This window comes from Elaeis guineensis, chromosome 13 (genome assembly GCF_000442705.2).
Source record: "Elaeis guineensis isolate ETL-2024a chromosome 13, EG11, whole genome shotgun sequence".
In the NCBI taxonomy this organism is placed as follows: domain Eukaryota; kingdom Viridiplantae; phylum Streptophyta; class Magnoliopsida; order Arecales; family Arecaceae; genus Elaeis; species Elaeis guineensis.
Window position 1 is genome coordinate 62,481,647 of NC_026005.2, and position 11,556 is coordinate 62,493,202.

Consider the following 11,556-nt stretch of genomic DNA (forward strand, 5'->3'; position numbering starts at 1 on the left):
TAAAGCGAGTGCAACGCACGTGAGTGGTTCAAGAGCACGAAGCAGTGGATGACTCCAATGGTGTTGAAATGGTAACGGGTCGGGTCAAGACCGGTTTGGTCCCATCAATGACCTTTTGATCTTTGAGGATCTGTTTTGTTGGGTATAAAATACCCTCCAGCCAAAGTTCATGACGAAAATGACCCTCCGAAGATTCTAACGACTTCCGACCTTCAGCGGCATCTCTCCGAACTTCTCTGGCGGCCGAGCCTCCGCAACACTCCCAAGTTTTGCCGACGGATAAACCCCCACCAGCGCCGACCAGATTCTTCACGACAGACGGGCTCTTACGGGAGCCGGACCTCGCCGACTTCGACTGCGTGAGGACTTCGTCGGACTCCTATGGGAGCCGGACTTCGCCGACTTCGACTGCGTGAGGACTTCGTCCGGACTCCTATGGGAGCGGACTTCGCCCCCGACGTCAATTGCAAGTGAACTTCGTCCGGACTCCTACGGGAGCCAGATTTCATCCCCGGCTTCTACTGCAGGCAGACTTCGTCCGGACTCCCACGGGAGCCGGACTTCGTCCCCGACTTCGACTGCGTAAAGACTTCGTCCAGACTCCTATGGGAGCCGGACTTCGTCCCCGACTTCGACTGCGTGAGGACTTCGTCCGGACTCCTACGGGAGCCGGACTTCGCCCCCGACATCAATTGCAAGTGAACTTCGTCCGGACTCCTACGGGAGCCGGACTTCGTTCCTGGTTTCTACTGCAGGCAGACTTCGTCCGGACTCCCACGGGAGTCGGACTTTGTCCCCGACTCCGACTGCAAGTGGACTTCGTCCGGACTCCTACGGGAGCCGGACTTCGCCCCCGACTCCAATTGCAGATGGCCCTCACCTATAGTACTAACGCTCAAGGCACCCAACGGTGGACGGCCCGCCAGCAAAGTCCGAGCTCCTTCCAGATGGATAGGCACCTCTCTCGGTCAGGCGCTTCAACCGAGCTTCGGCCGACAGGCCTGGGCTCCCCCTGACAGGCCATAGTAACGGCCACGACTCTGCTCCACTTCCTGCGACGGATTCTGCGCGGCTCCACTACTCCCCGCAACAGGCCCCATGCGGCAGACCGTAGTAATGGCTACGAATCTGCTCCACGCTCTACGACGGATGCTCCGCGGCTTCACCACTCCCTGGCGAGTCGTGACAACGGACGCCGCTCCACTCTCCACAACTGATTCCACATGGCGAGCCATGGTGACAGCCACGACTCCACCCCATTACTCTTCATGATAAATTCCTCCTAGCCCCGTGTGGCCCACGACTAGGCGGTTACAAACAGTAGCTATCAGTCTATCGCACCCCCCGCCTATAAAAGGGGAACCCCAGATACGTTATTCTCTAAGCCCTAATTTTATCTCAAAACTCTGCTAAAATTTCTGTTCGAGCACTCCATTCTTGTTGAGGCAGAGAACTGACTTGAGCGTCGGAGGGTCTTGCCGGAGCAACCCCACCTCCGGTTTAGACTTCTTTTGCAGGTCCCAGCGGCGACCGTGACTCCCTCGACTCCAGCTTCTCCAACGCAGGCGAATTTTTGCACCAACAAGATTGGCGCTAGAGGAAGGACTGTGTCTTCGCAGCACCCTTGTTCTTAAAGGAGCGCTCAACGGGACCGCCTCCGGTCATCTTTTCCGACATCCACTCCTCCTTCCCCCACTAGATCTCTGCCCGATGCCTTCCCGCGAAGCATCCACATGGTGACCCACGGCCTCCGCAACCAGATCTCAGGCTCCGGCCTCGCCTCCAATTTCCCAGGCCCCTCATCCTCCGGCAACGGTCGCCGACATGGAGCGGTCGGACAATCGACCTCCGATGAATTTCGCCAACACCATCTCGGAAGAATCCCGATGGGGAGCGACCGGCGTATTGGCCAGACCTCCCAAGCGACAAAAGATTGAGGAATCCATAACTTTCACTGAAGAAGATGCTCGGGGAGTTCAATTTTCTCATAACGACGCGGTTGTAGTTTCCTTGAATATAGCTAATTACGACGTCAGCCGCATTCTTGTCGATAATGAAAGTTCAGCCGACATTTTGTTTTACGACGCCTTCTCAAGAATGTCCACCCTTGACGCCCATTTGGGGCCGATTAGCTCCCCTATAGTAGGGTTCACCGGCGATGCTGTCTCGGTGGAGGGAGTAATAACTTTGACTGTAGCTGCGGGTCAATATCCAAGATAATCCAGGGCTCTGGTGAATTTCCTGATGGTGAAGGCATCGTCGGCCTACAACGCGATCCTCGGTCGACCTGGCCTCAATGCTCTCTGGGCCGTCGTATCAACCTACCATTTGAAATTGAAATTTCCTACCAACCAGGGGGTCGGAGAAGTCAGGGGAGACCAAGCCCTGGCCAGATACTGCTACAACATAGCCTTGCAAAGAAGTGACCAATCCGACCTCTGTCTAGTTGATGGGCTGGACGCCCGTGACGACCTCGCTGAGGAGAGGGGCAGCCCAATCGAAGATCTGGTTTCGATCCCTTTGAACGACGGGAATGCGGAGCATGTGGTGAAGATCGGCTCCAACCTGGGGGAAGAGGTGCGGGCGCATCTCATCGATTTTCTATGAAATAATGCAGATATTTTCGCTTGGGTCCCAACAGACATGCCGGGGATTGACACGGAAGTCATGGAGCACTGTTTGGCCGTCGATCCAAAGCATCGACCGACGAAAGAAAAAATCCGAGGTCATGCACCAGAGAGGCAGAAAGCGATAGCCGAGGAAGTGGACAAACTCCTGAAAATTGGATTCATTAGGGAAGTCAATTATCCTGATTGGATTTCCAACGTTGTCCTAGTCAAAAAGGCAAACGGCAAGTGGAGGATGTGTATAGACTTCAAAAAGCTGAATAAAGCCTGCCCAAAGGACAGCTACCCTCTGTCCAGAATTGATCAACTGGTGGACGCGACCTCGGGCCGTGAGCTTCTCACCTTCATGGACGCATTCTCTGGCTATAACCAAATCAGGATGGCATCGGAAGACGAAGAAAAGACTGCTTTCATTACTAATCGTGGCCTTTACTGTTACAGGGTCATGCCTTTCGGCCTCAAAAATACAGGCACAACCTACCAACGGCTGGTGAATAAAATCTTCAAGGAGCAGATCAGCCGCAATATGGAGGTCTACGTGGATGACATGCTCGTGAAAAGTAAATCTTTCATGAACTACGTCGACGACCTCGAGGAGACCTTTACCGCCCTCCGAAAATATAAGATGAAGCTGAACCCGACTAAATGTGCTTTCGGAGTGACCTCAGGAAAGTTCCTGGGCTTCATGGTATCGGGGTGCGGAATTGAAGTCAATTCGGAGAAAATTCGTGCCATCCAGGAGATGGCCGCCCCGAAGTCGATAAAGGAGGTTCAGCGCCTTACAGGGAGGGTAGCAGCCCTGAATCGCTTCGTCGTGAGGTCGGCCGAACGGTGCCTACCCTTCTTCCAAACCCTCAAGCGGCCGAAGAACTTCTGCTGGACCCCTGAGTGCCAACAGGCATTTGAAGAGCTAAAGAGATACCTCGGCTCTCCTCCATTGTTGGCGAAGCCCGAACCTGGAGAGGAGCTATTTTTGTACCTGGCGGTCTCCCCTATGGCTCTCGCAGCAGTCCTTGTTAAGGAAGAGGCAAAAATTCAACGGTCGATCTACTACGTCAGTCGCGCGTTGAGAGACGCCGAAACCAGGTATACTAAATTAGAGAAACTAACTTACGTCTTGTTGATTGTAGCCCGGAGGCTCCGACCCTACTTCCAAGGGCACATCGTAACGTTACTCACCGACCAGCCGATCAAGGCTATTCTACATCGGACAGATGCCTTCGGGAGGATGGTGAAATGGGCGATCGAGCTCACCGAATTCGACATCAACTATCGACCCAAACCGACGTTAAAAGCCCAGATATTGACAGATTTTATAGTAGAGTGCACAATCTCGGAGGAGGCCGAACCGGGACAGGGTGAAATGGACGACCTTGAGCCCCGACCGAACTCCCCTGAAAAAGAAGCCGATCTCCCTGGTTGCTTTTGGGCCCTCTATGTGGACGGATCTTCCAACATGTCGGGCGCAGGTGCGGGCCTGATCTTGATCAGTCCAGAGGGAATCGTCGTGGAGTACGCTCTGCGCTTCGAGTTTCCCGCAACAAACAATGGAGCTGAATATGAAGCTCTGATCGCAGGGTTAAGGATCGTCAAAGAATTGGGAGTAGATCGGCTCCAAGTCCACAGCGATTCCCAATTGGTAGTGGGACAAGTCAACGAAAACTACAAAGCGCGGGAGGACAGCATGGCTAAGTATCTTGAAAAGGTGAAGGAGCTCATCCCCGTCTTTAGTAGCTTCCACATCAGGAAGATTCCAAGAATGAAAAATACCAGGGCCGATCTTCTCTCCAAGCTAGCTACGCTGGCTCCAACTGAATTGCCTAAGGGTATTCTTTTTGAAGTTCTGAAGTGTCCAAGTACGGAGGAATTGCGGCCCGTGATGGAAATTGATTATGAGCCCAATTGGATCGACCCACTGGTGGCATATCTCAGGGGGGTTCTCCCTCATGATGCGAAAGAAGTCCGGAAGCTCAGAAATCAAGCCTCCCGGTACATCCTCTATGAGGACAGGCTGTACAAGAGATCATACTCTTTGCCCCTCTTAAAATGTCTCCGACCTTCGGAAGCCGACTACACCTTGTGGGAGGTACATGAAGAAATATGCGGAAGCCATCTGGGGGCTAGATCCTTATCCCACAAATTGCTCCGCCAAGGATATTACTGGCCGACTATGCATCGTGACTCAATTGAGTACGTCAGAAAGTGCGATCGATGTCAGAGATATGCCAACATCCAGAGACAACCCGCCACCGAGCTTACCCCCTTGAGTGCCCCATGGCCGTTTGCGCAATGGGGGATGGATATCTTTGGACCCTTTCCCGTGGCGTTGGGGCAGAGGAAGTTCCTCCTGGTAGTGATTGACTACTTCACCAAGTGGGTCGAAGCCGAACCACTGACGAAAATCACAGAAGCTAAAGTGCAAGACTTCGTCTGGAAGTCGATCGTTTGCAGGTTCGGCCTGCCAAGAATCTTAATCACTGATAATGGACGGCAGTTTGCGGGAGCAAGATTCGCCGAATTCTGTGAAGATCTAAACATCTCCCACAATTTCACATCAGTAGCCCATCCTCAGGCGAACGGCGAAGCTGAAGTGACCAACAGAACCTTGCTGCAAGGGATCAAGACAAGGCTCGAAAAGACGAAGGAAACTTGGGCAGACGAACTTTATCATGTGCTGTGGGCATACCGAACTATCCAAAGACTGCCCACGGGAGAGACCCCCTTCGCTCTAGCCTTCGGAACGGAGGTTGTTATCCCAATTGAGCTTAAACTCCCATCGGCACGAGTCGTGGCATTCAACGAGCATCACAGTTCGCAAGGTCTTAAAGCCAACCTCGACTTGCTAGAAGAAAAGCGGGAGGTAGCTCAAGTTCGGATGGCAGCCTACAGACAAAAAGTCGCCCGCTATTACAACTCCCGGGTCAAGAATAAAGTCTTTAGAGCAGGAGATCTAGTGCTTCGACGAGCCGCCGTCTCGCAACCTCAAGATCGAGGGAAGCTCGCCCCAAATTGGGAAGGCCCATACGAAGTCAAAGAAGTAGTCCGGCCCGAAACTTATTACCTCAAGGAGCTCGAAGGAGCAGACCTCCCGTGGCCATGGAGCTCGAAAAACTTACGAATGTATTACCGATAACTTTATTTTAAATAAAAATTTTATATCCACATGCCTTCTCTCTTGGCGCGAGCCTACATCGACAGGGCAGTCAAAACATACCGTGTCGGAAACAAGAGGAGAACTCCGTCTCGACGAAATCGAAGGCCCGGTTCTCCTTAGACCGAATGGGGGAGAGGCCTTGCAACGCCCACATGTGCCCCCACAGCCATGTTAGGGACAGGAGGAGAACCTCGCCCTAACATGAGCAAAGTCGAAGGTCCGATTCTCCTTAGACCGGATGGGGAGAGAGGCCCTACAACGCCCATATGTGCCCCCTCAACCCTGTTAGGGACAGAAGGAGAACCTCGCCCTAACTTGAGCAAGGTCGAAGGCCCAGTTCTCCTTAGACCGGATGGGGGGAGAGGCCCTGCAACGCCCATATGTGCCCCCACAGCCCTGTTAGGGACAGGAGGAGAACCTCGCCCTAACTTGAGCAAAGTCGAAGGCCCGGTTCTCCTTAGATCGGATGGGGGGAGAGGCCCTACAGCGTCCATACGTGCCCCCGCAGTCATGTTAGGGACAGGAGGAGAACCTCATCCTAACATGAGCAAAGTTGAAGGCCCGATTACTCTGAGATCGGATGGAGGGAGTGGCTCTGCAATGCCCATACGTGCCCCCACAGTCCTATTAGGAGCGGGGGAAGAACCTCGTCCTAATACGAACTGGGATCGATTACATCAGAAGTAAGGGAAGAACATCGTCCTGACGTCAATTAAGGTCCGATCATCCAAGACCAGATCAGAAAAAGAGGACTTTCTCAACGACCCCTTCGCGCTCCCGCGACCCCACCAAGAGCAGAGGGAAAACCCTCACTCGAAAAAGAAAAAGGAGAAAGGGGAGGGGAGTTGAAAAGGAAAGCGACGGACTGCATCAGCGATGAATGAAAAATAAATTGCATCAAAGATGCAAGGAACCTCGTCTCAGCAAGGATTGGGGTTCTTATCAAAATTTTTGACCTTCAAGAAAGCTCTCAATACAGGCCCGAGATAAGACGACTTCCTCAGGGTGACGAGAAGCTCGGACCTCCAAGCTCGAACCCTGAGCGGGGGCGTCAAACCCGAGCGGCCCCGGATAAATCTGCGGCCATGGACGAAAGGATGGGCCAATGCGACGGCAATAGGATACCTCCGAACGGCATCGATTTCAAGCAAGGCAAAAGCCGAAAGAAGCTCGGCAAGCGACAATTCAACACATGAGTAAAAGAGGTAGCGAAAAATTCTTTTCTCACGTTATTTATTAAATATGCATTACAGAGCCATTAAGGCTGAAGAAGAAGGATGACTGGAAAAGCGAGCCGACGCGGCAACGACCAGCGACCTCCGGACGACGTCGAAAAAAAAAAAAAGAGAGAAGAGAAAAAGAAAAAGAAGGGAATACAACAATAACAATGGTAAATGAAAGAAGTTCGGCAGGCAGCAATTCGATGCAAAGTGCGGACGAAGTAACAAAATCTCCTTCTCATTCTTGATTAATAAAGGTGTACATTACAAGGCCCTAGGGGCCGAGAAAAAAAAAACAAACATTACTACAAGGCCCAAAAGGAACACGTTGGAGATCACTTCAAGCTCCCAACTTCTCCTTCCGGTTCTGTTCATCTCGGCAGTATTTTTCAGTGCGTGTGATAAATCCTTCAGCTCTCACCCCCTGCCTCGTTCCGCTCCATCGTCGAAACCCCAGCCTTAGGGGGAAAAGGGTGGGATAGAATTCAGGGGGCAACGACGGCAACGGCAGCGATGACGTCGACCTGCATCAAGAAGAACCGGAGGTACCCCGGAGGCCGCGATGGCGCCGGAGGTGTGCACCACCATTGTGTGCTCCACGACAACCACCGTCCTAGGTACTTCGGCAAGGTCGGCATGCGCTACTTCCACCATCCCCACAACAAGTTCTACTGCCCCACCATCGGCACCGACCGCTTCTGGTCTCTCGGCTCCGACGACGTCAAGAATCCCGCCACAGCTTGTGACGACAACTCTACCCCCTTGACCGGTGTCGCCCCATTCAGCTACTCCAAAATTTTCGGACGGAACACCCTCACCGATTGTCCCCGTTATTAAACCCCTGTTGTTGAAGGAATTCTCCCTCGAGCCTCCTTTGAGACGATGGGAACCCTCAGTGACAGTTCGACAGCCGGAGAATTCGCAGGCCACTATTTTTCCCCTCATACTCCTCTTGGTCCGTGGCATCCTCTCGAGGTTGGCCTCCGAGGCAGAGGCCCCGGCGGGAGAACCCCTCGAAGGGGCTCGGAAGATTGAAGGCAGCGAGGAGCCGGTGGGGATGGCGAAGACTGGTGCGAAGAGTGCTTGGAGTCAAAAAGGGTGCCGATAGGGGTGGCTAAGCTCTCAGGCAGAAGAAGGACGCCAACTCTCCGGCAAAGTGAAGCCCCTGGAAGGAAGGAGGGGGCTTAAATAAGCGACAGGGTCTGGCGTAGTTATGGTGGCAGATATCCCTAGGTCAACCAGTGCCCGCCACGTGTCCCACTCACCGCGGCATAGGGCTGACCGTTGGCGGGACCATTATGGTATGGCGCTTGGGACTATGCCCCGGTGGAAATTTCGAAAGGACCCTTCAGATCGCTCCTGTTGGAAAAAGGCTCTGGCACACGCGCATTAAATACTAAAATATCTGAGGGAGATCGTGCACCAGATTCAAGGGGACAAACTTCGGCTGTGAAATTTGTTTGTACTTTCTCCATTCGAAACTCGAACTTAAAAGTAGGGGGACTGGTGTTGGGTATAAAATACCCCCCAGCCGAAGTTCATGATGGGAATGACCCTCCGGGGATTCTACTGACTTCCGACCTTCGGTGGTATCTCTCCGAACTTCTCTGGCGGCCGAGCCTCCGCAACACTCCCAAGTTTTGCTGACGGATAAACCCCCACTAGTGTCGACCAGATTCTTCACGACAGACGGGCTCCTACGGGAGCCGGACCTCGCCGACTTCGACTGCGTGAGGACTTCGTCCGGACTCCTACGGGAGCCGGACTTCGCTGACTTCGACTGCGTGAGGACTTCGTCCGGACTCCTACGGGAGCCAGACTTCGCCCCCGACGTCAATTGCAAGTGAACTTCGTCCGGACTCCTACGAAAGCCGGACTTCGTCCCTGACTTCTACTACAGGCAGACTTCGTCCGGACTCCCACGGGAGCCGGACTTCGTTCCCGACTTCGACTGCATGAAGACTTCGTCCGGACTCCCACGGGAGCCGAACTTCGTCCCCGACTTCGACTGCGTGAGGACTTCGTCCGGACTCCTACGGGAGCCGGACTTCGCCCCCGATGTCAATTGCAAGTGAACTTCGTTCGGACTCCTACGGGAGCCGGACTTCGTCCCTGGTTTCTATTGCAGGCAGACTTCGTCCGGACTCCCACGGGAGCCGGATTTCATCCCCGACTCCGACTACAAGTGGACTTCGTCCGGACTCCTACGGGAGCCGGACTTTGCCCCCGACTCCAATTGCAAATGGCCCTCACCTATAGTACTAACGCTCAAGGCACCCAATGGTGGACGGCCCGCCAGCAAAGTTCGAGCTCCTTCCAGATGGATAGGCACCTCTCTCCGCCAGGCGCTTCAACCGAGCTTCGACCGACAGGCCTGGGCTTTCCCTGACAGGCCACAGTAACGGCCACGACTCTGCTCCACTTCTTGCGACGGATTCTGCGTGGCTCCACTACTCCCCGCAACAGGCCCCACGCGGCAGGCCGCAGTAATGGCTACGAATCTGCTCTACTCTTTTCGGCGGATGCTGCGCGGCTCCACCACTCCCTAGCGAGTCGCGACAACGGACGCCGCTCCACTCTCCGCAACTGATTCCACGTGGCGAGCCATGGTGACAGCCACGACTCCACCCCATTACTCTTCATGATAAATTCTTCCTAGCCCCGTACGGCCCACGACTAGGTGGTTACAAACAGTCGCTATCAGTCTATCGCACCCCCCGCCTATAAAAGAGGGACCCCAGATACGTTATTCTCTAAGCCCTAATTTTTATCTCAAAACTCTGCTAAAATTTTCGTTCGAGCACTCCATTCTTGTTGAGGCAGAGAACTGACTTGAGCGTCGGAGGGTCTTGCCGGAGCAACCCCACCTCCGGTTTAGACTTCTTTTGCAGGTTCCGGCGGCGACCGCGACTCCCTCGACTCCAGCTTCTCCGACGCAGGCGGATTTTTGCACCAACATGTTTTAAAAAATTTATATAAAAATTTATATTTATTTAAATAAATATTTTTTAATATAGCAACATAGCTTTGAAATCTATTATTAATATTTTTGTATCATTATTTTTTTGAATAAATTATTAAAATTTATCCATATTTTTTATAATATCTTTTATGCTCTTTAAGTTTGGAGAAAATGGATAATTAAGATATTGGGCATGAAATGATGGAAACATTGAAAATGTGAATGCAAAATTTTAGGAATAAAATTGAATGCCTATTTTATTGACAAAAAGAAAAATAATTTAGCCATTCCCTACGTGGATAAGATTTTCTTCTTATTTCATAAGTAAATTGCTATCCATGAAAAATAACTTATTCATCTTCCAAAGCACGAGGATATGAATAAGTTTATCAATAAATAAATTTGATCAACTTTTTCATGATATTTATCTAAAAAAGAAAGAGCCTTGAAGTGTTTAGATGGTCCATTTTAACAAAATTAAGATCTAGATCACATGTTTCGTGCTGGACCAAGCTCAACCCAACCTAAATAAATACTAATCAAATCTAAAATGAGTTAGATGACCCAGTGGTTGGCCTGACTTGATCAACTTGAGTTCATTCCTAAGATTAGTGATCTTGAATTGCTTAACCATCAGCCACTCATGCCCTCATCATATTTGAGTTTGTAGGTTGAGCTCGAAGACTTGAAAATTTCTCACCCAAAAAAAAAAAAAGACTTGAAAGTTCAATTAAAATTGAGCTATATTTTCATCGACAATATTAATAGCTAGAATTCATGTTAGTTTTTTGTATTGATTATATGTGTGATTATCAAATTGCCCTGCAAATGAATTTTGGATCAAGTTTGTGCTTGACCCAATCCTCATAAGTGTATCATTTTAACTCATAAGTTTGTATTATGAGTTGGCGTTGGCATAGTAATGCACATGTGATAGAAAGGATAACATACTACATGGTTGATACTCATAATCAAGTTATTTAGAGTAAATTGGGCAAATATTTTTTGACTTATTAGAATTATTTTTCTTCTTTGTATTTATATAAAGAGACGTATTTACTGAAATAGATGTCAAAATATGAGAGGAGGGAAACAGATGGATGGAAAATGCTTAATAGATTAGGTAGAGTTGAAAAAAGTTGGAAGATATAGATGCATAGGCCCATGATCAAGCTTTTTTTTTAAAAATAATATGCTAGCATCAAATGCTTGATGCACCTTAAGAAGTAAAGAAGATGGGTTTGCTTAAGTTTTAAGATTGTGTTTTATCATTTTAAGATGGAATCCATTTTAAATGAGAAGCTCGAGAGTTTAGCATGTGTTGGATTCTGAATTTATTTTTCTTAAACACATGCTTTATGGATTATGAAGTTTTCTCATTATACAAAAGTAGATATGGACAAAGATGATATTATCACCTTTTCTTTTTACTCTAAAAGAAAAAGATTTTTTTTTTCATTCATGCAATTATAGACCAAAATCTAAGGATTAATGCTATCTGGCTAGTCAATTTAAGATGGTGAATGCGATTTTGACAAGAAAAAGAAAATTACTCTTTAGGAAAGGAGAGATGCTATCAAATTGTGCAGAAAA